The 23,777-nt window shown below is 39.2% G+C and overlaps 1 protein-coding gene across 1 annotated transcript in view; it reads left to right on the top strand.

Moving 5' to 3' along the window:
• Positions 1-23,777, top strand: part of chrm3a (cholinergic receptor, muscarinic 3a) — a 114,872-nt gene that overhangs the window by 86,738 nt on the left and 4,357 nt on the right. The gene's annotated exons all lie outside the window — the stretch shown is intronic.

Here is a 23,777-nt window from a genome sequence, read left to right as displayed (position 1 = left end):
GTCTGGTAATGCAGTAGCTGACAGGAAGTAAACAGGGACCACAGCTGTTGTCCTAGCAACACGATGGCAATGAAAATAGACAAAATGAACTCGGTGAATTCAATATTACAGAGTTATACTGAAAGGTCAGAGGAGTGGAAATTAATAATACAAGGGGAGGTAAACACAAATAAAGTAATCCAGCGGGCCAAACAGTTTGCATAAGGTGCTGTGTTGGCAAGGACATTAAATATTGATAAAAGGAAAGTGAGATGCAATCAATTCTGATGAACTCAGTTCAGCTCTGCAAGTAAACAACTTTCTCCAATGAAATCTACAATATTATGATACTCTATACACTGTTGGGACTGCATTCTATGACCGTAGCGAAGTGGAGATTGTACTTTCGAAAAAAACATTTCTTTATTTATCTGAGCTGAGTGAGTGAGTAAGGATTCAGCAAGTGGGGATGAAGAAATGTTTATCTGCATGTTCTGCCCAGTTTAAGCTCTGTGTGTGCATGCATGTGTAAAACAACCATATGCACAAGCCCATCCACTGATGTTTGTGTTTTAGCAGGTGATTTGTTTTATGCCTCCGTGCCGGCGACAGCCAGCAGGAGGCATTATGTTTTCCGATTGTCCGTCTGTTCGTCCCATTTTCATGAACTTGATATTTCAGGAACACCTGGAGGGAATACCTTCAAATTTAGCACAAACATCCACTTGTGTTCAAGGATGAATCATAGACTTTATATAAGAAGTAGACGTAGTCACCGTGACGTCACCCATTGGTTTCTGGACTGCCGTTTTGAAGCCTCGAGTTCGGCATTTTGGCCATTGCCATCTTGGTTTTTGCAACCATAAGTGGCATGAGAGGGTGGAGATAAGTACAACCAAAGCTAAGTAAGACATTTGTAGGCGACCAAAAAGGTTCTAATTAACTCTCATGAACTGAAAACACACTGTGAAAGTTGTAAGAGGAAAACACAGACAACCTCCAGACCGGACAACGCTGTGGTAGCGACCTGTCAATCACAAGGTTGCCACGCCCTAAAGCATACCCTGCTTTATGGTCTATTTGACTCTAAATGGGTCCATAATTTACTAAATGAACATCATGCTGTATTGAAGAAGACTTGAAACTAGCGATTGAGACCATAAACTCATGTTTACAATGTTTACTGAGGTAATAAATCAAGTGAGAAGTAGGGTCATTTTCTCATAGACTTCTATACAATCAGACTTATTTCTGCAACCAGAGGGGTCGCCCCCTGCTGGCTATTAGAGAGAATGCAAGTTTAAAGTACCTCCGCACTGGCTTCACTTTTCAGGCCTGGAGGTAGCCCACTGGGAAGATCTGGTTCGATTTTGGTGGGCAAAGGTCTCAAGAACTCAAGAATTCATATGCTATAATGACAATTTCACCAAAATGTCTAACAGGATAAAATTATTGGCGCAGGCATACAACCGCTTGGTGGTAATTCTAGTTTTATTTTTATGACCAGACCTGTCTTTCCAGATCTCCACATCTGGGTTCGGGTTCATCTGGAGCTGGTTAACAGAGAATTGGCTTTTAATACTGAGAAAGACAGATGAGACCGCTATGACTTCCCCAGAGAATTTAGAGAATCAAATTTAAAAGCTATTTCAGGCTCCAGTGCCAGGTACAGTCACGTCACCTGGGTTGATATTATTGGATGAAATGGGATACACCCTCTGCCAAGTCGATGTGTGTGTGTGTGTGTGTCGGGAAAGACGCCGCCAGAGAGAGAGTGGGAAGGGGAGGGTTGGCCCGGTCATCAATGCTTGAGTGAATGAGACAGAGGGGCAGCCACAGACGTGAGATTGTGTGTGTGCGTGTATATGTGTGTGTGTTTTTCCATGTCCCTGCGAGTGTTCGTGTTTGTAATACAGTTAGCGCTTCGTTGACTGTCTATGTAAGCCAGCCTGTCTACATCCGCCAGTAGAAGTGTTTGGACTGTATTATAACCAGTTCTGTCAGCGCCGCCCGTCTTTGTGGCGAAACGGTACTTGGGATCAGTTTCAAGACTTCCTTGTAATCACCTTGTTGACTCACTGCCCCCTCAAGTGTTTGAGCTTTGGCAAACGGGCGATGTGTGTGTTTGCCTTTAAGTGTGTTAGTGAAAAGAGGAACAGAGTGTGTGATAGAGTGTGTACGGGTGTGCTTTTGTCTGTGTGTGTTTGTGTATATCCAACAATGCTTGACGTGGAAGAAAAATAAGTGTGAGTTCTCTCTTATTCACATGTTGGGGTGTGTATCTGCTGGTGTCATATTCCTGTATATTCATTATTTCTTTAAGCATGTTAGACTGTGTCATTCATAATCAGATGTGGTTTTATTGCTTTATTATTATACTTGGGTTATGCATCTTCTATAGTAGGCCTATATAATCCAATAATATTCCAACTGGAACATTATAGGGTTAAGGTGGTGTGTTTGTATGTAGTGTGAATACTGAAAGTGCTTTCCTGTGTTATTTTGTAGCATCGCTCTATAATATATTATAGGATGCTTATAGCCTGGAATCAACAGCAGCCAGCCAGACTGGCAGGTACACATTGAGAGCTGAGGTGTGTGAGCTTCATTCAGCTTTTAGGAGCAGAGTCCCAGTCAGGATGTTCCTACATATTATACAGAAACACATTCTGAATTTCTTCAGTGAATAAAATGTACTAGGAGATATTGGGTTTGGGGGTCCTCCCCCAAGACAATTTGAAAGTTTTTGACTTAAAACTGCAATTTTACATCATTTTGGACCATTATTATTACTAATTAAATTATTTTTGATTATATATCACAGTCTTCATCTGAACATTTAATTCTTCAGGACATGTTTACTAAATCATATTCTATGAATCAAAAGAGCGGATTCAGAAAACTTTCAAATAATGTTTTGTTAAATATTAGGGCTGTCAAAGTTAACGTGAAAATAACGTGTTAACACAAATTTGTTTTAACGCCACTAATTCCTTTAACGCAATATTGGGCTCAGTTTTAAAGCTAGAGTGAAGATACTGGTATCATATGAAACTAGAAAACCTAATGAATCCATTGGTTCTAGTCATACAAGCTTGTCAAGACAGACACCTACCTACCCAAACACCTACTTTGGGGACATCTACGACTTGGAAGATTGAATCATTTCATTCAAACTGCTTCACATGTAAATAAAACCTTTAGTGTCTAAATGATTCCATTTTATCTGTTACAATGGTTATTGTATAATTATAGTTAATATATTATTGAAGGAAAGAAGAAGAAGCTGATTACTAACATTTACTACTAACAATGGTGGATGTCAACAGTCAGTTTCTCCGTGTAAAAGTTAAAGTTAAAGCAGAAGAGCGATAGCTGCTGATTAGTTTCTGTTCCTCAGACTACAGAAATTGTCTTCATTAACATCTCCAGATCATTCTGAGGAAATCAACCATCTAACAACAGGAGAACAGGAAAGCATAAAACACAATTAGTCAGTCATTTTCATTGGCGTCATCGTTTCAAGTTTTCATTTCCTCACACATGGTTTCACTTTCAATCATCTGCTCCTCTGAATTTCTGTGGAAGTCTGTCCATCAGCCAGGACGGTCCTGACTTCACATCCCCTCTCGCATCGTAGTACCGCGTACCGCTGAGTACCGGCCCGCTTCCAGCACTGTATATCAATCTTATGCAAGCAAATCTGCAAAGAAGAGTGCGCATGCATGTGTGTTGTGTGGCGTAGAAGCACAGAGTACAGTTGTAGACATGGTCTCCATCATCTGACAGCCCTCTGCCTTGAGATGAGAAGTCTGTTTTGTTCCTCCTCCCTCACATAAACTCATAATAGCCAACTGCTGCATAACTTTCACTCCCCGAGCAGGAGGTGCAACTACATTCCTAGCTTTCCCGACAATATCCTTTCACCTCACTCTCCCGTACCCCCTGCACAACCCCGCATCTCTGCCCCAGCATTTAAAGACCCCTCGCCTGCTGCTGAAGCATGTTTACACAGGAGTGAGTGTGTGTTCTTTCTCCCTCTCCGTCTAGTTCGAGTGCCTGTTCAATAGACAGATGGTTGCACTTCCTTTTAAGGATTGATCGCAATAAGCCTATCACTTACATGTGTATAGCATCTGTGTAGGGTCGTGTTGAAACGCAGGCATGAGGAGCGAGGCAAAAGGGTCGGGGCCTGGAATTAGCCTCACACGGATCAACATTGTTTCTCAAAGCGTGGTATTTCATAGTTTGGATTGTGGGAATTGTTAGGAACGAGCTGTCACTGTGGCCAATTTAATGCATAAGCTTTTTTTCTTCTCTCTCATGTTCCACTCAGACATTCACCACAAAGCTCAGCCTCATTTCAATGACAGTAACTTAGCTCTTGTTTTAAAACACACCGCGAGGTATGCATTGGACCTAATCCAGGTTGAGATTTACTGTGAGAACGAAAGAAAGGTGAACTTTCAACGTTCTTCGAGCAGTCACCCTCAAGTGGCTGCAGCCCTTTTGGTTTGACATATTCCTGAGCCGCTCTTCCACCGTTTCTATTTTGCCTCTCTATTTTTCTTCCCGTCTCTAGCTTCACGAACACACATACTACACAGGCATGTCTAAGTGTCTGAGAGTGCCGTGACAAAAGATTCCAGCAGCTTGTTACTGAGGCTGTCAAAAAAGCACAGAGACCCACCACAGAGGTGAGGATGTGTGTGAAATCCCACGAGCCTCCAGCACTGGTCGGGAGCATAACAACGTCCTACTTCTCTTTTCACATGTAGATTTTTAGCTACTATAATACATCAGCTGAAGCCTATAACAAAAAGAATTTCCTTCATACTGTATACAACTGTCTAGCATTAATACATTTTGGAGGAAATTTAAGGTTGCCCAGATTTGGTTTTTGCAAAAAAATATTTACTACAACAATTTCACTACAAAATGCATGTTTGTAATTGCCCTCAATAATGACACCTTTTAGAATTTTTGGCCGGCCCTACAAGTGCAAAAGTCTGTCATTGCCTGACCGAGTGATGGAGTTTCCTCATTGACTGTTGCTCTTTCAAAATGAAAAGGCGGGAACAGTCCTTTATGCAATTGAGGCCATCAAGCGCAAGCCTTTCGGCTCACGAAACTTAGACCAAGCTTTGTAACTAGGCGATCTAGTTCTAAAGTGAAACAAGATTCAGCTGTGGCATCGCCTATTTCTTGCTTAAAATGTTTTCAGAAGTAGATTTTGGTGGATTTTTTGGACGGAATAATAATAGTTTACAAGTAGGCCGCCATGTTGTTTCCTGTTTGAAACGGTAAGCAGAAAACCAGCGACCAATCAGGTGCATTCCACGATAAGGTACGTCCCCGCTTGAACGGCAGGTTGAGTGGAGCAGTGTGTCCCCTAGTGTCCACACCGGACCTGGTGGACATGTACTGCTGGATTTACCATTGTAGACATGACCACTGACTATTTGTGCAACAATTTGCCACAAATTCACAGACTAACCATACAAATGTACTGTTCTGACGCAGCTACGGTTAGGGTTTGGTTAGGTTTAGGCACCAAAATGACATGGTTAGGTTATAGGCAAAGATCACAGTTTAGGTTAAAATAATAACTTTGTTAAGATAAGGGAACAACTGGGTCATGGCAACAAAACCACTTAGTTAGGTTTAAGAAAAACATCATGGTTTGGCTTAAAATAAGTACGTAAACTAAGTAAAATATATACGAAAACAACGTAACATAAGTACTGAAAACACATGACAGACATTGCTAATGTAACTTACAAAACAACACACCGGTCTCCTGGTTGAAAGTCCTGTGTTTGTTGGACCCATTCACCTTCCCTCCCGCCCGCCAAAAGCAGTCTTTCTCCCTTTTTGTTCTACATCACTAGCTCTGAGCGTAGCATATTCACTCGGATGTATTTACATTGCTGTCAGTACGGACTACATGACATGAAAATGACACGCCTAAAGCAAGAACGTTGTTCTTATTGCACGCTTCTGCCTTGGCCTGTATTGTGTCATTCACACGCCTTTTTGCGCGACTGGGCTGTCATAGGTTAGATTATCTTTATTGTCCCAATATTCTCCTTTCATTTTGTTCACATATTATAATCAAAGGTTTTTACATAGGGGATTTCGGATAAATATTTTGATCACTCCAAAAATCATAAAATACTTTTTTTTTTTTTAAATAAATTTTCACCATGTTTAATTGATAAGATTTTGCAGTAAATCGGGCTATGAATGATATATGAACAAACCCCTCTGTAAAAACCTTCAGAATATAGATTGGAATGAAACTGGAAAGTTTTGTGTTACTGAAGTGGAGATTTCTGACTCGGAATATGAGAAAAAAACTCATTTTGAGAAATCTATTCCATACATTTTACAAGACACTACAGGGGAATAGGGTAACACATATTAACTATCAGATACCACTATGAAACTTCCCCAGTTTATTATTTACATTAAGAGAATTATTTTTTTTGTATCACAAATTCTCTGAAATTGTATGTTTAAATATACAAATGAGGCATTATCTAATGCTAACTTTTGGTGACTTTGGGGAGAAATCTACAGACGCAAATAGACAAAGTAGTAAAATAAACACCTAAATGTGTATTTTGGATGTTTGCTTTCCACTCTTCTGAAAGAAAACATTTTGGAAGCAAAATATCCTAAAATCAAAAAATTGACCAGAGCATGAAAGTTTTTCCAACAAGCTTGGTAGCCCCGCTTGATTCACTTCATCAAAGTAATACTTTTATTCTGCACCTTTCTAAAAGTTATATGGATGTATAATAAATTAAAAATGATTTGTATACATACAAATTTGATCAATAAGACCTTTAAATAAAACGCAAAACAAACCTGAAGCATGACACAGGAAATGAACCCTGATGCTGGTCAAGCACTTTGTACAACCATCCATTCACCTCAACCTCCTCTCTGTGCCTTCACTGTAAGAACGTTTCCTGTATTGGAACTAAAGTGAATGTAATTAGTTGCATGAACATTGGAGACAGGGTGGCAAAATATACTGCCGTATGTTCATATTTACAGTAACAAAATGTAATAAAAACAGAGAGGCATCCTACATAGCTCACATTTTGCAACTTGTAAATCATTGTGCTGTCCCTCTACCTGCTCTTGGTACAGCAGAGATCTTTCCAAGTATCCTGTTTTGGCAGGATCCCATGCACAGCCATCCTTGGCACCCTGCATAACCTCTCACACTGATTATTATTTCACTTCCTCGCATTGTTATTTTATCTGACTAAGCTCCCGTCAAACTGCCGTCTGTTTATGGCCGCTGGTGCCAGTGTAAGCAGGACTCTGCTGCAGTAATCTGGATTGCAGCAAAAAAAAAAAAAAGCCACCTCAATAAAAGCAGATCTCCTGGCTGCCCACGGTCATAAAGGAGAATAAACAAGGTTAGGGCAGAATAATTATGCTGAGCTGCTTCCTGGTATTAAGGGACTGACGGGATTTCTTCCATTGTACAGAAACAAGTTCTGTTTTTCTGCCTCGACAGGCAGAAGAGTTAACACTGGTCACGTTTACATTTTCACACTTGATGACTGAAGTATTGATATTTCTGCTAATGCGCATACATGCATCAACATTTATGTAAACAATTTTCTTCCTTCTCGGGGCTGGCTTGGAAACTAAAGTGTGAACAAACTGTATATAACAGTTAAATAAATAACTTGGCTCAGCCATTTTCAGCTAGACCTTGATCTATACTCGGGCACCTGGCTGCTGATATGCTGGGGTTTTTTTTGGCACTGTCGGTCCACCACTTTGGTCCAGACTGAAATATCTTAATACCTATATATCTACCTTAACCAGCAGTTATCACCAAGCTGTTGCCCTGCAGATGAAATCATTATTGCATGATCACATTGTCTGACAAAATTAACAAAAATAGATATACAGTAGATGCCCCCCCTCCATCCATTGCCGGATTGTCTATCAGTAATCTTGGGTAATGACAATTTGACAATATGAAAATACAGATGACAGCCCAACCTTACCATGTATCAACTGAACTTATAAACCTCTTTTGACCTCAGCAACCTTCATCTCATTTGAAACTAATTAGCATTAGAAAACTGTGATTGTCTCTGAATTGCTGAAGCAATAGAAATTTGAAATTAGTTTAAGCATGAGCTCACATCAGCAGCAATAACAAACAAAGTGATTAGTTTTCATTCATTACCGAGTGCTAAGAGACAACACAGCCGGTTAGACTGTTATCAGTGGTTATAAGCCTCATAGATGTGGGTCAGAAGGGGCCTGCTACACCCACTAATTGGTTTTATCATCTATTCACATGGGCGATCACCGAAAGAAGGCATAAAAGCAGACGACAGCGACCTCTAGCGGCAGTATTGATTATGACAGGAGTACAAAAACACAGGAGTTTCGCCCAGGAGATCCGTGTTCGTGTTGATTAATTTGTCACGTAACTTCCGTACTTGAGTTATGGCACTTCCAGAGTTATTTTAACACAAACCGCGATCTTTTCATAAAGCTAACTAAGTAATTTTTGTCATAGCTTCCGTACTTAAGTTACGCCACGTCCGATGTTATTTAAACCCAAACCGCGATAATTTCCTAAACCTAACTAAGTAGTTTTGTTGCCTCATCCTAAGCAAATCAATCTTTTCTTAATTCTAACTAAGTAGTTTTATTTTGAAAAGACTGGAGCAGAAATTGACACGCCTGTCACATTATTCACATTATTCTTTGGAAAACGCACAAAATATATGTTGTTGAAAGTTGAGCTGAGCGTCACAAAAAAAAAAATTCTTGTGGCTGTACACAAATCAAATACATTAAATTTCGCCGTGAGACTTTGTTGAAACTCCAAATGGGGTGGACACAGAACTGACAGCCAGGCCGGGGTATGCATCCTGTGTGAAAACCAACGACATGTAGTTGTCATAGTGTTCAAGCTTAAGTTTCAATTTTCAAACGCATTCATTTTAAGCCAAAAAACACATCTTTTCCCTAACCTTTACTAAGTGGTTTTGTTGCCTAAACCTAAAAAAGCTGTTGTGTTTGTGTTCAAAATGTAACATCTCATTCAGTTTTACAACGTGTTGCTTTTAAGATTCACTTTGACTTTTACAACGTATTAGTGAAGCAGGCCCCTACTGACCCACATCTAGGAGGCTTACAATGACTGATAACACACATTTAATGAGCTGATAACAGACCACCATGATGGCTGCTGCAAAGTCACTTGCTGACAGGAGGAATTTGTGTTCAGTTTTATGCAAATGAGGAGCAACATAATGTAATAATGGCCAACTGAGGGATAGATATATTCACTTTATGTTTCTTAGCTGCAAATAGTTTCCCTTTAGTCTTTATCAGTCGGCTTCCATTAGTCATTGTAGTTGTTTTCAGTGTAATTTACAAGAGTGGAGGAAAATTTCAAAAGGGATTTGAGATACTTGTAACTTCATGACCATAGCAAATTAGATTATTATATGTTAAATAAATACTGTATTACCTCAGTTATTATTATATGATTATGTAGTTATTATGTATAGACATATTCATCAACAATTTAATGAAATCAAATTCTTAACAAAATGCACATTATGCACATAACACACACATATGACATCAGGCACACTGGCCAGAAGAGACGTCCAATGTAACCCAGTTAACTTTTTCATTTACCTTATCTCCTCAGCAAATCCTCCAATGTTTGCTACTACTTTGTAGATAATCTCTCACGCATGATGAATGGTTGGCTGCTTTTGACAGGAACATTTATTGTCAGTTGGACGCACAGTTTAAAAGATGGGCCTATCAGATGCCACCCATAAATTACGGAGACATATGTGAAGTGGAACGCGTCCTTGTGTGACTCTTGGCTCCTTGGAAAACACACACAGTAACTGCAGAATGTCTGACACGTGCTTGGTAAATAATGCAAATATTTAGTATTAATGCCACATAGACTGTATTTACACCAAACCCCAAATTTGAATGGGTTTTGCTTCAGAGACAGCTGCAGGGATCAACATGTCTGAAATTCAAGCACGATGTTAGCAGATGGAGATGTTCCCCAGTCTAAATGCCATGTTAGTTTTGGGAACAGAGCAAATGTGTCAAGACAAACATTTCTGCTCCCTAATTTCTTCAGTATTATTGGACATATGATGCATTTAATGAAGGAGACAGGGTGATGCTTCACAGGCTTTTGTCATTTAACTCAGTAGAAGTTGGTTTAAAGTTTTTCGTTCCTCAGGCAGATTTTAATTAATTAGAAGGGGACCCTTTATTTTGATAGTTCATTCATGACATTAACTTGTTTGCAAGTAATTATAATTTGTTTGAAAAAGAGTTTGCAGATATTCAGTATTTGAGTGAACTTTTTTTAATTCTTTTAATTTTCCTATTTTAATTTTTTTTTTTTGGTGCATACAACCAAAAGTACTGTGTATGTTATAACGTTCTTTTTTACAATCAGAAAGATAGAAAAAGAAAACCCAATGAAGAAAATAAAAAACTAACAAACAGAACAGTCATGGTTACAATAGTTGGGTGAACATTAAGTGTAAAGTTAAAACACCATCATGTCAACAAATTGGGAAAATCAAATAATTAAAGTTCTAGGCTAAACCTTAAAGCCTCTGAACACCCACACAGGTGTTTTCAGTTAATCTGGCTGATTAGACCTCTGCTCAGGACTGTGTGGGCGTGTATACACTGTAATTGATTGACATCTTCCTGAGTCTCCTTTTAGCTTTGTTGAACCTGTTAGGGCGGGACAAATTACACATTTATTATTCTTATTGGTAGATGAACTTTTGTTACCTCATAAATTCCCATCAAAGGTTTTAAAGGATAGTTTTGGGTGTTTTGAAGTGGGGTTGCATGAGGTACTTATCCATAGTCAGTGTATTACCTACAGTAGATGGTGGTTGGCACACCCCTCAGGTTGGAGAAAAAGACAAGAGTACCAGCACGGGAGCAAAGCAATGTACTGCTGTGGACGGGGCCTGCAAAAAAACACATTTTAGCCACCTAAAAGAAAGGCTCACCTTAAAAAATACCCCTTTAAGTGTACGCTATATTAAGAATATTTATTTATTTATAATAGATACGTTTCACTTTCAGTTCAGTTCGCCATCAGAAAATATTCTAAATATAGCGTACACTTAAACGGATATTAATTTTATTTTAAAAAAACTTATTTTAGGTGGCTATAGTATGTTTTTCTGCCGTCTCCATCCACAGCACTGTATTGCTTTGCTCCCGTGCTGGTACTCCTGTCTGTTTCTCCAAGGTGGGGGCAAACTGACCATCAGTTACTGTAGGTAATACACTGACTATGGATAAGTACCTCATACAACCCCACTTCAGAACACCCAAACTATTCCTTTAAGATTTTAGTCCTGGTTAATTTTTCAACACCCATAGTTACCGTGCCGTTTAACACTTCAGGTCCCAGAATTCTGGGGGCAGCAAACACTCAATTGCAATAGATCCAGTCAAACAAACATCTGTAAATAATGAGACTTTTTTGATGAATGATTTCTCTCAGTGCTAAACTCAGTGATAAGTACATTGCGTTTCATGTGACTGCTTCACAACAAAATCCACCAAGTGTATCGCCAATGGAACGCTTTTAATGTGAAGCAGCAACGGCAGGAAATGTTCGGTTTGCATTAGCATTACCTCAGTAGAACTCTGATACCGCTGGAGGAGAGAGAACAGTAAACAGTGAGGCTGATATCAGTAACTCTACATTAAATATGCATCATTTCCTGTGAACCCCTCGTTGGGTTTATGGATCGTGGTCGCCTTCCACCATCAGACACCTCTTTCATTTTGTCACCATCATTCTTGTTACCGTTGTGCCTTGAAGCGTGGCTCCGGCGGCGATGACTTGTCCAGCAAGTCATCTTTTGCTTTGTCACATTTCTCACTTAGACAGACCATGATGGTGGACATCCTTTGTGAGCTGTCTCCACAGGTTTCGCAAAAAAGAGGTGCTGGAAAGGCTTCACATAATAACACACTCACTTAAGATTTGCCTGACTGAAAATCTGTGAACTTTAAGAGTGGACTCCTGCAAGTCCATCTCCTGCTGAGTAGGGAATGCTTGTACTTGTCAGCAGTGAGTACCTGACAGATGGCCTTGGGCTGTTTCACAACCCTTGCCACCATCTTCTGGCAGCAGCCCCATCATCACCAGCTTGTGATAGATTTAGCTCATCCTGCGCGGTCCCCTGTCCTTTAATGAATGACAAGGCCAACACTTCTCCATCACAAATACCTCTTCACAACCTCTCACTGAGGAAATTGTTAGAAATTGTTATCACCATTGTTTAAAATCATATTTGTATTGTATATCTCTATTATATCTATCTCTTACATCTTTATATCAGTACAATTATATCACAAAACAGGGGAAAAATATAATTATTAGTATTGTAATTAGCATTATCAACCATCCTATGCGGGTTTTTAAGTCTCTGTTATCACTGCCTGTACACTGTAATGGTATAGAGATTTGTGTTGAATCAGAAAGAAAATACATCAAATGATTTAATCACATGATTGTCCATAGTTAATCACGATTAATCGCAAATTAATCACACATTTTTCATCTTTTCAAAATGTACCTTTAATGGGAGATTTTTAACGGTGTTAAATCACGTTAACTTTGACAGCTGTAATATATATATTAGGGCTGTCAATTGATTAAATTATTTAATTACGATTAATCACAAATGAATCGCTTATTTTTTCATCTTTTCAAAATGTACCTTAAAGGGCGTTAAAACAAATTTGGGTTAATGTGTTATTATTGCGTTAACTTTGACAGCCCTAATATTTATATCTCTATTATATCCATGTCTTATCTATTTTTTATCTAGGAACAATTATATAACAAAAGTGGGAAAAAAATATATACTTAATTAACATTGCAATTAGCATTATCAACCATCCTATGCAGGTTTATCAGTCTCTGTTATCACTGCCTGTATTAAATTAAGGTTTTGAAATCCAGCTTTGGCTTCACAATTTTCACCAGACACCGTAATGGTATAGATCTCTGTGTTAAATCAGAAAAATGTAGATTCACACAGTTCTTTTAATAATTATATATCAGGGCTGTCAAAGTTAACGTGATAATAGCACATTTACGCAAATTCATTTTAACATCACTAATTTCTTTAACACATTAACGCAATGCAATTTTTAGGATGTAGCTGGCTCAGTTTTAAATCTAGAGTAGGTAAGTATCATATGAAACTAGAAGACCTCAGGAATCCATTGGTACCAACCATGTCACAATATGAGTCTAAATAACGCTTCAAACGTGTTAAATTTTGGCGAGGAGAAACTGTCATGGCCATTTTCAAAGGGGTCCCTTGACCTCTGACCTCCAGATATGTGAATGAAAATGGGTTCTATGGGTACCCACGAGTCTCCCCTTTACAGACATGCCCACTTTATGATAATCACATGCAGTTTGGGGCAAGTTATAGTCAAGTCAGCACACTGATACACTGTGAGGGTTTCTGGACAATATTTGTCATTGTTTTGTGCTATTAATTGATTTCCAATAATAAATATATACATAAAGTACATTTGCATGAAGCAAGCATATTTGCCCACTCCCATGTTGATAAACAATTTAAATTAAAACAATTAAAAAATCTCCCTTTAAGGTACTTTTTGAACAGATAAAAATGTGTGATAAATGTGCGACTAATCGCGATTAACTACGGACAATCATGCAATTAATCCCGATTAAATATTTTAATCAATTGACAGTCCTAATACATATACTACTGGTTCAGTCGGAAAAAAAAGACATTTATGAGTCTCTAAAATGCTTTGTCACAGTGGTGTTTTACTGGGCCGCATGTCAGAGGTGGTGGGGAAAGAGCAACAGACTGCAGTTGCTCCTCTGCTATCTTCCTCCGTTCTGTGTGCAGCTGGAGGATGTATAATGTATGAAAAAAAAAACTTTCCAACACAGAGCTTGCGCAAAGGTTAAGAACTTTAATGAGCTTCTTGAACTTCTCATTTTTAAATGTGCTGAATAGCAGCATATCTACACAGAAGTGAACTAATCCCAAAGATATGTGGTTGCTCTTTGGACTAGAAAAAGCCAGAGCCTTCTTTGAGTTTCGTATTTAGTAACACGTCCTGCATGTGCTATCCATCTCTAAGGAAACAGCTACCGACTCCCACCACATGCTGTCTCTCTACTCCCTAGAATCTTGATCTTGGTCATTGTAGTTAATAGGCATGAGTGTTATTATTAGTTTGTCATAATTATTATTATTTTGACTTTATTGCATGATTTCCATTTTAAGACACTATCAAGGAAACATTTCTGCTGTGTGACACTTTTACATCACATGTTTTTAGCTAGTTCAGGATGTGATTGCTTTAAATATTGATATTAGGGCTGTCAATGGATTAAACTATTTAATCGTGATTAATCGCATGACTGTCCATAGTTAATCATGATTAATCGCAAATTAATCACACATTTTTATCTGTTCAAAATGTACCTTAAAGGGAGATTTGTCAAGTATTTAATACTCTTATCAACATGGGAGTGGGCAAATATGCTTACTTTATGCCATGGTATGTATATATTTATAATTGGAAATCAATTAACAACACAAAAAAATAACAAATATTGTGCAGAAACCCTCACAGGTACTGCATTTAGCATAAAAAATATGCTCAAATCATAACATGGCAAACTCAAGCCCAACAGACAACAACAACTGTCAGTGTGTCAGTGTGCTGACTTGACTATGACTTGCCCCAAACTGCATGTGATTATCATAAAGTGGGCATGTCTGTAAAGGGGAGACTCGTGGGTACCCATAGAACCCATTTTCATTCACATATCTTGAGGTCAGAGGTCAAGGGACCCCTTTTAAAATGGCCATGACAATTTCTCCTCGCCGAAATTTTGCGTAAGTTTGTAGCGTTATGTAGCCTCCTTCACAACAAGCTAGTATGACATGTTTGGCACCAATGGATTCCTTAGGTTGGGGTTGGTTTTTCATATGATACCAGTATCTTTACTATAGCTTTAAAACTGAACCTGCTACAACCAAAAAATCGCAAGTCGCCTTAATGCATTAAAGAAATTAGTTGGTTTAACGTGTTATTATCGCGTTAACTTTGACAGCCCTAATTGATAAACATTTGTAGTGTTGCTGATCTTTTCTTCTCTACCTCCTGCTCTGGTAGTCACTGTGTGCATTTGTCTGCGTGTTTGTGTCTAAATTAAGGGAGATTTGATCTATACTTAGTATACTTAGGGTCAAATTGTATTAGTTTTGTGCCTCCCAAGTTGTTAGCTGTTGTGGCATTGCCTCCTTTATAATTTAAGGATGGTCAATATGAAATTATAAATATTATTAGATTGTGGATTATAGACTATTTGATCCACGGGGCAGACCATACAGTGTTTGTATTATTCTAGAGATGACTGTGCCTTCCTTTAAGTCTGTTACAGCAAATGCCACTGCAGTTGTATCTTAAGTCTGTGGGTGTAGTATTTGTCATTGTAAGATAAAACTTCTGGGTCAGAGTTGGCTTACCAGCGAGGCTGCTTCGCTCAATAGACCGAGATCGATAACTCCACAGAGCCCTCTGTGTTTTGGTACTACTTGCCAGATCACATTTCACCCTGAAACATCCCCCTTCACCACCTTCTATCACTCAGAATGACCTGATATCTTCGAGTGTTATCCTTTATCGTGCAACACCGCATCATCCAGCTCTGAGGGACAGCAGAGGCTTTACTGAGATGATCTAGTGGATTGTTTTCTTACAGAGAACAAATCAAAGGAATAGTTGCTTTTAAAGGGGACATATCATGAAAACATGTGATTCAACGAGCTATTCAGATTTGGCTCGCCTTCCTACAGTATGTCACATGCAGGCTCATTAGAATATACCATCCCAAAGCTTGGGCCTTTCTCAATCCACCCCCTACATCCTGTCCCTACCGACTTGCACTCCGTTTGCACGTTCCCGTGGAGGGTCCGCCATTTTAGGTGCCATCCCAAACCAATTAGCGTGGAGTGGAAGTGGGTTATATAACCCTCCAACAGCGAGTCTGCATCGATGCCGACTTACTGGCTACGTGCAACAGCGTTTTGAGTTTGTCATGGAACACGGTCCGTACATACTGTATGTAGTTCCGTGCGGGTAGTACAAACATATACTGCTCAAACTAAGATAGACATGTAATATGGTTATACAGACGTTAACAACGGTTAAGATTAAAGGTTACATTGTATTTAAGATCAAATGTCTAGAAAACGGTGGACGTGTTCCTTTGATGTTATAACTGTAAACTGTATATTTACAGGGACTGTTGCAAAAACACAGCAGCTCATTAAAAACAAGATATTTCCAAAAAAAAAAAAAAATGCCACCATGTTTTATTTTTTATTTTTAGTTTCTCTGCATAATGAATATTCTTTTTATTCTTAATATTGTGAACCTTTGCACTTCCCCTCCGCTTGATACGAAACTATGGTTACGAAATGTTACAACAGTTTCCGTCTGAGAAGGGAAGTTCATCCCAAAGCTCGCCGCTGTATTTAAACCCTACACCTTAAAGAAGGGTGCTTCATTCAGCTAAGAGTGTGACTACATACAGAGTTCACTTTGCCCCAGAGTGGGAGATGGGAGGGACCGGTTTGAAAAAACCCATTTGAAAGCTACCTTTGGAAAGCTGCTCCATATTTTTCTCACAAGCCAATCTGAGTAGACTGGACACAGGCCGCACGAGCAGCGCGTGATGGCTACCTCGCTGAACTGAGAAAGAGAGAGTGGAAAAATACTGCCCTTCACCTGATGTTCTTCAAAATTAAAGGCCGGTATTCTATAACTTTACGGGGACCTGCAAGTAATTGCTTTTCCACAACCCTTTCCTGCGAATATTTCAGAATAAAAGCAATGTTAACGAATGAATGATTCTTTGCACCAAAAAAACACTACAGGGCTTTTATTTTGAAATGAAGACAGGAAGTGTTAAATATGTTTAGTATGTGACATATTCTACAGATGTAGACATTGAAACTGTAGTAATGTTGCTGGTATGATGTCAATATACGATCAAAAGAACATTTTCATCGTGCGTGGCACGCGGTAAAAATAGGCGAGACCTCGAATCCGTCTGGCTGCTCTAACTTGTAACATGGATGCCGAAATACATTGCTGGCGTTCCGTGCTTTAAAGAGACAGGCGCTAAAACGGAGCGAGCGTGAATACGGGTACAGTATATTCAGACACACAGTAAGAGTGCTTTTTGAACAGTAAAGCATATAAACATGTTCCAGAAGAAACCCAAAATACAAGTATGAACCTGAAAATAAGCATGAAATGTCCCCTTTAATACGCGGTCAGTTATCACTGTTTGAAGTCCTGACTCTCTCCTACGCTTGTGTCTGTCCTCTTGCCACAAGGCAGCAATCTGCATACTATATGATAATGCAGCCAATTATGGTAATCAAAGTCATAGCTTGCATCTGTTGGGTCAACTAAATATGTATGCATTCAGGCTGTAGTTGCTCCTTTGGAATTGCCAAATGCCCGACAACTCTAGTTTTGTCAGTCCAATCTAGCTCTCCAGTTGTTGATTAGTTTGCCTCAGCCTGTGTAGTAACCTTTAGATTATGTTTGTTCTGCTTCGTTTGGCAGGAGCCTTTTTTGTGTTCAAGCTGTTGACATCGGACTTGTTTTTACAATAATGCCTTATTGTAGTAAACTGCTAAAATCTTTGCCTGCCTTGGCCCCAGCACAGAAGTAGACATTACATAAGGTGCTAAATGAGCCAATTTTAAAGAGTTTTAGACAAGCCAACATAAAAAAACAATCTCTTCTTTATTTCTTTTAAAACTGTTGATTAAACATTAAAACTATATAAAGAATGGGAGACATTTTCAGACCAGCATCTCTTTAACTGGAGGTATATTGTGGCCCTCAAGGGGTTTCTTCAAATTATAGCAGCTTTAACCTTTATTAAAAAAGCACTTGTCAACATGACTCATCCTTGCTGGACATCATCAGCCCATATCGCCGCTCTGGGTAGATTAGTTGCTGAAAATAGCAACCTGAAATGGCCTTGTATTAGTCACCCAATCATTTAGATGGATCCTTGGACCCAACTTGGATTGCGCTGTCCAACCCTGCTGGGACAAATGCTTCAAAATGTCAAGGAACGAGTTGTGTGCGACACAGTAAACGAGTATCGATCTCTCTCTGTGCACCTGAAACCATTGCACCTACGTGACTGTGAGTCAAACTTAAGATATAGAGCTTAGCGTGGGCTTGGAGAGAGAGAGAGATAGACACAATAATGGCTTCACTGTAATAGCAGCTGGTTTTCAAAGGCTTGCTAGGCCACCCGTGTTGTCATCTGCCACATACTGTTTTCATTCTAAAAGGCTTGATCAGTTCAATTTTAGGGGTAAACAAACAAACAAAACCACTCTCCCTCGGTTGTGCAGCCAGTTTCTGCTCCTGGGGGACTAAATTGTAAATTTATGGTAACCATTGCACTCTGAGGCACCAGCATATGGAGGATGGAAGCTGCCAAAATCAAAAATAAATGAATAAATAAATAAATTACTCAGTAAATAAATAAATATGTCATTAAATATACTACATACTATATACAATACATACGACTTACAAAATAAATGTAGCCATTAATTAATGGATGAAATGACACGTTGAGTACGTAAAGAAATGTATGAAGAAAAGAATACAGAAATAAATAAGTTTGGGGAAATAAATAAGGAGTGAAATGCAAGGAGAAAATTGTGATGAAATAAATAGAGAAATATTTCATAAATATATAATTAAATACATACATTTAAAAATTAAAAACAATAAATGCAAAAATTAAAAAATAAACAGAAAAATAAATAAATAAATATAAAATAAATACATAAATAAATGAAAGGAAAAAATAAACAAAAGAGTAAATAAATAAGGAAATGAATACAACAATAAATACATAAAGAAGCAAATTAAAACGGAAATATCAATTTGTGTCACATTTTATCAATTAATTAATGGCTACATTATAATGATACATTTAATGACATATTTATCCATTGATTGAGTCATTTATTTATCAATTCATTTATTTTTGATTTTGGAAGGTTCCATTCTCCATAACAGCAAAGCTTAATTGTTCCATGTATAAATATTTTTGCCCTGGTATAAGTCAATATTGTGCACGGAAATGGAACATGAATAAACACAGTATACATATATAGACACATACATCGTATATACTGTAAATCCTTACATCACACCTGTGTCTACCTACACTGAACTATCCTGTGACTCCCAAAGAGACAGCAGCAGGTACAGGGGGGTCTGACATTTGTCCTTTTCCCATAGGATCTAGTCTTTCCTCCCCTGTTCTGCAAGCCTCCTATGCCTTTATTCCCCAGATGTGACACCATGCACTTCACTCTGCAGTTGTTTGTCTGATTTTCCATTTTATAATTTCATTATTTGCTTTTCTAATTTTTATTTTTTCCATCCTGTGTTTATGCCAAGTCAAGGTAGCAGATTAAAGACTGATTTCCCTGCTGCTAAGCCCTTAGCGTATCTTCACACAGACACATTTTGCCCTCATAAGCCAATTAAAAGATGTTTAACACTCATTAGCAAAACATCGCAGTCTGGCACTCTCAGTAGAATTTGCTTTGTGAAAAGTTAAAAGTAGACTTTGTTTTCTTAAGAGGCTTTTAAGTTTGCTGTCTATCATAAACGTTGCGGTTCTTCACGTTTGTTCATGCATGCGGGCATAGTTGTTTTATACTCAATCTGAAATTGTTTCATTTGTATTCATCTACACCGGGGTTTTTTTTTCACAACGATACAATTGTAGGTTTGTTATTCATATGTGTGTGCACATGCATGCACTGTATTTCTCTATGTGCATAAATGTACACGATGCATGCAAATGGCCGTGTATGCTCATGTAACATAGAGGGTATGTGTGTGAAATGTGAGAGCACACTCTCTGTGTACGTGCATAGATGCAGTGATATATGTCCACAGAGGGGATAGCAGGGAGCCTGCTGATAATAGTAGTAGCAGCGTGCGCTCAGTGTCACAAACGGCTGTCAGTCGCTGTCGGCTACTGGGGTTCTTTAACAGCTCTGTGGGAGGCCTGAGATTCTGTCAGGGCACAGGTGCAGCACTCAGCTTCAAATACCTTTGCTTGTGGTTTGAAATAGTGTGTGTGCCATTGTGGTTTTAAACGTGGTTTACATGTGTTGTCAGCACATGTATTTGTCAGTATATTTGTCTAAATGGGTTGAGAGGAGGGGGGTAAATGCTCCTACTTGTAACCCATGGAAACAGGTCATTTAATTGTTGCCTTCACACAGACTGGTTCAGGTTAATATCAGGTTTCAAACTGAATTATTGTCATAAACGTCAGCAGAAGAACATCAAGTCTGTGGCTTTCAAAATAAAAATAAGGCATTTACTAAACCGATATACATATACATATCCTAAACAGATCTTAAAGGTGCTAAATACGGCATTGGGAGCATTTCTATTTCTATTCTATTCATCTATTGCCTTCGCACGGCTCTCAACATGGTGACGGTGAGCTGGTGGCTTGCATCTAACGGCAAAGAACGTACATTGCCAAGATGTGAAAGTCAATTGCTCGTTCCATTGCACTCCATTCCGCCATTTTGGACTGAAATCGACTACCAGACGTAGTAAAACGTCCGCCTAAAGAGTGCCGTACAAAAGTAAAACAAAATTATTTCTATTCTATTGTCATATTCTCCTGAAATGGCCTGTGTTGAACAAGATATTACAAATATAATAAAAATTTTAATAAGTCCAAAATGGCGGTAGCGGCGCTAACAGTGCAAAAACGGGCTGACAAAGATAACAGTGTTAACCTAGGGGGAACCGTAGCCCAAAGAGAGCTGTGTTGGGATTGCACCTTGCATAACATTAGGCCTTGGACAGGGGCGGTTTTCTCCTGTCAGATCAGGTGTGGAGGTTGCATGCTTGTGATCTTTATTCAAAATTTAGCTCTGGTGTCTGCTGTCAGTCTGTCAGTCAAACACATACAGAGCGAAACAGTTTTCTAGTGATGTGTTTTGTAGTTATAACGTTTAAACTCTGTTGATTGATTTTAAAATATGAACATGACAGGCAACAGCCACAAAAGAAGTTACAGACTACGTTGCTGGCTACAACATTATCATTATCATTATTAACAGATGTAATCATCATCCAAAAGGCCCTGCCATACCAAGTCGACGGTCAGGACAGTGTTATCAGCTGTAACCACCGTATGATAGCAGTGCAGAGCGGCGGCCGTGAGCTAGGCAGTGGGGCACGCTCATATGCACGAACATGCACTAAAAGGCACGCACGGCCGGCATGGCTATGTCAATAAAGCAAGAAGAAGCTCTGGTTAGAACACACACAGAGGGAGAGTGACTTCATTCATATCGAATTTAGCATCATTGAAGGTGCAGTGTGTAGGATCTGGCGGCATCTAGTGGTAAGATTGCAGATTGCAACCAACTTAAGCTTCTCCAATGTGCCAGGCGTGTAGGAAAACTATGGTGGCCGGCATGAAAATGTGAAAACATGAATGGCCCTATCTAGAGCCAGTGTTTGGTTTGTCCGCTCTGAGCTACTGTAGAAACATGGCAGTGAAAGAGGACCTGCTCTCTGTAGATATAAACGGTTCATTCTAAGGCAACAAAAACACAATGATTTTTATTTTCAGGTGATTATACACTAAAGAAAACATACTTATTAATATTATATTCCATCCCTGAAATGTTACACACTGTTCCTTTAAGAAAGTAGTACACACATATTTTTATTTATTTATTATTTTTTTTTTAAATAAATAAACATGCCTTTATGGGTGTCCACTCTGCTCATACATGACTGTGTTGTGTAACTGTAGAGACATTTACAGACATTTACTTATAGCACACATTTTCTTTTTGACAGTAAACATTCTACGTTCCTAACTTCACTATATTTATTGTCAAGCATCTTTTTTTTGTTTTCAACACAAACAGACACATGCACACACCTGAACGCAAAACCCAACAGTGTTTTTCACTGATTGCACAGCAAAACTTGAAATGGATAGGACATGCTGCTTTACAAAATGGCAGGTCCTCGTCTTATTATGCAATTATCAAGAACTGCTTTGACAAAAACGGCAGGATCCTCCATCTATTGTTTCCATTGTGAAGTGATTCCCAAGCTAACAGCACTCTCAGGGTCATGCTGCTATCAGATCTCGCAGTGCTATTTTCTCTGTTTCACCATTAGGTTTTGTCTCTGTGTCGCTTTCTCTGCCAAAAATCTGTCTTCAACCTTTTTTTTTTCTTAGAGGGCTCCTGGAACACTAGATCAAGTCTGGTGGCAAATTAACCACCGCAGGATTTGCTTTATCAAAGTGACACCAGAAACCTTTTGTATTCAGGCAGGAAGACATGTGAGAATACCTCTCAAGGTCTCGGAGTGCGTCCTCAATTCATTTATCTCCTCTTTGTCCTCCATTCTTCGTGCTGTCTGTAAGCCTATGCCTAAGGCCCAGACACACCATGCAGACATCAAAGAACTAGTGGCGATGAAGGCAGACTGTTGCGTCGCCTCATGTGGCCTTTGTCTTGGCCGACAAATTGCACTTGAACACACCGCAAAGACTACAGCCGACGGCCAGTTACCACGTACGTCCTTCGACTGCGTGAGAGGAAATAACTCTCCACATCAGCAGGCGTTGGAAGTCTGTATTCGTCATTCAAAAAGGGAAACCGGAAAACCAAGGACGGCAGATATACAAGCCGTTGTTATGATACGTAATTGAAACAAAGCAGCGTTTGTCGACCATTTTCGCATCCCTCTCACTCACCACTTAGCTTCATTCCAGATGTCGTTGTGAAAATATCCGTGTATTGGACTGATCAGATGAGATGAAAATGAAAAATGAGAAGAGCCCTCTGTGTTTCTTCTCTTGACTTTACTCGTTGGCTCGTTTTCCTCACTTCCGTTTCTCTTCTGGCGCAATGATTTGCTTAAGCTGAACAGCCAATCAGAGTGATTTCTCTCACCGACGGGCTCTGCCGCCAATTCAACATGCTGAATTGGCTGAAAAGCCACCGACAAGGGCAGACTAGAGCCGACGGTGTTGACGCACCGCAAAAACTAAGCTGAAAGAAGGTCACCGACGGCCCCAAACTGTCCGACAGCCGACCATCGGCTTGGTATGTCAGGGCCTTTAGGATGTTAACATAATGTTGTAGCCACCGTGCGAGCCTTTTAGTGCATGTTCGTGCATATGAGCGTGCCCCACTGCCTAGCTCACGGCCGCCGCTCTGCACTGCTATCATACGGTGGTTACAGCTGATAACACTGTCCTCACTGTTGGCTTTGTATGTCAGGGCCTTTTGGATGATGATTACATCTGTTAATAATGATAATGATAATGTTGTAGCCAGCAACGTAGTCTGTAACTTCTTTTCTGGCTGTTGCCTGTCATGTTCATATTTTAAAATCAATCAACAGAGTTTGAGCGATATAACTACAAAACACATCACTAGAAAACTGTTTCACTCTGTATGTGTTTGACTGACAGACTGACAGCAGACACCAGAGCTCAATTTTGAATAAAGATCACCAGCATGCAACCTCCACACCTGATCTGACAGGAGAAAACCGCCCCTGTCCAAGGCCTAATGTTATGCAAG

Source organism: Sebastes umbrosus, chromosome 10 (genome assembly GCF_015220745.1).
Source record: "Sebastes umbrosus isolate fSebUmb1 chromosome 10, fSebUmb1.pri, whole genome shotgun sequence".
NCBI lineage: Eukaryota > Metazoa > Chordata > Actinopteri > Perciformes > Sebastidae > Sebastes > Sebastes umbrosus.
The sequence above is the reverse complement of the archived record's forward strand: the minus strand, read 5'-3'. Positions and strand labels throughout refer to the sequence as shown.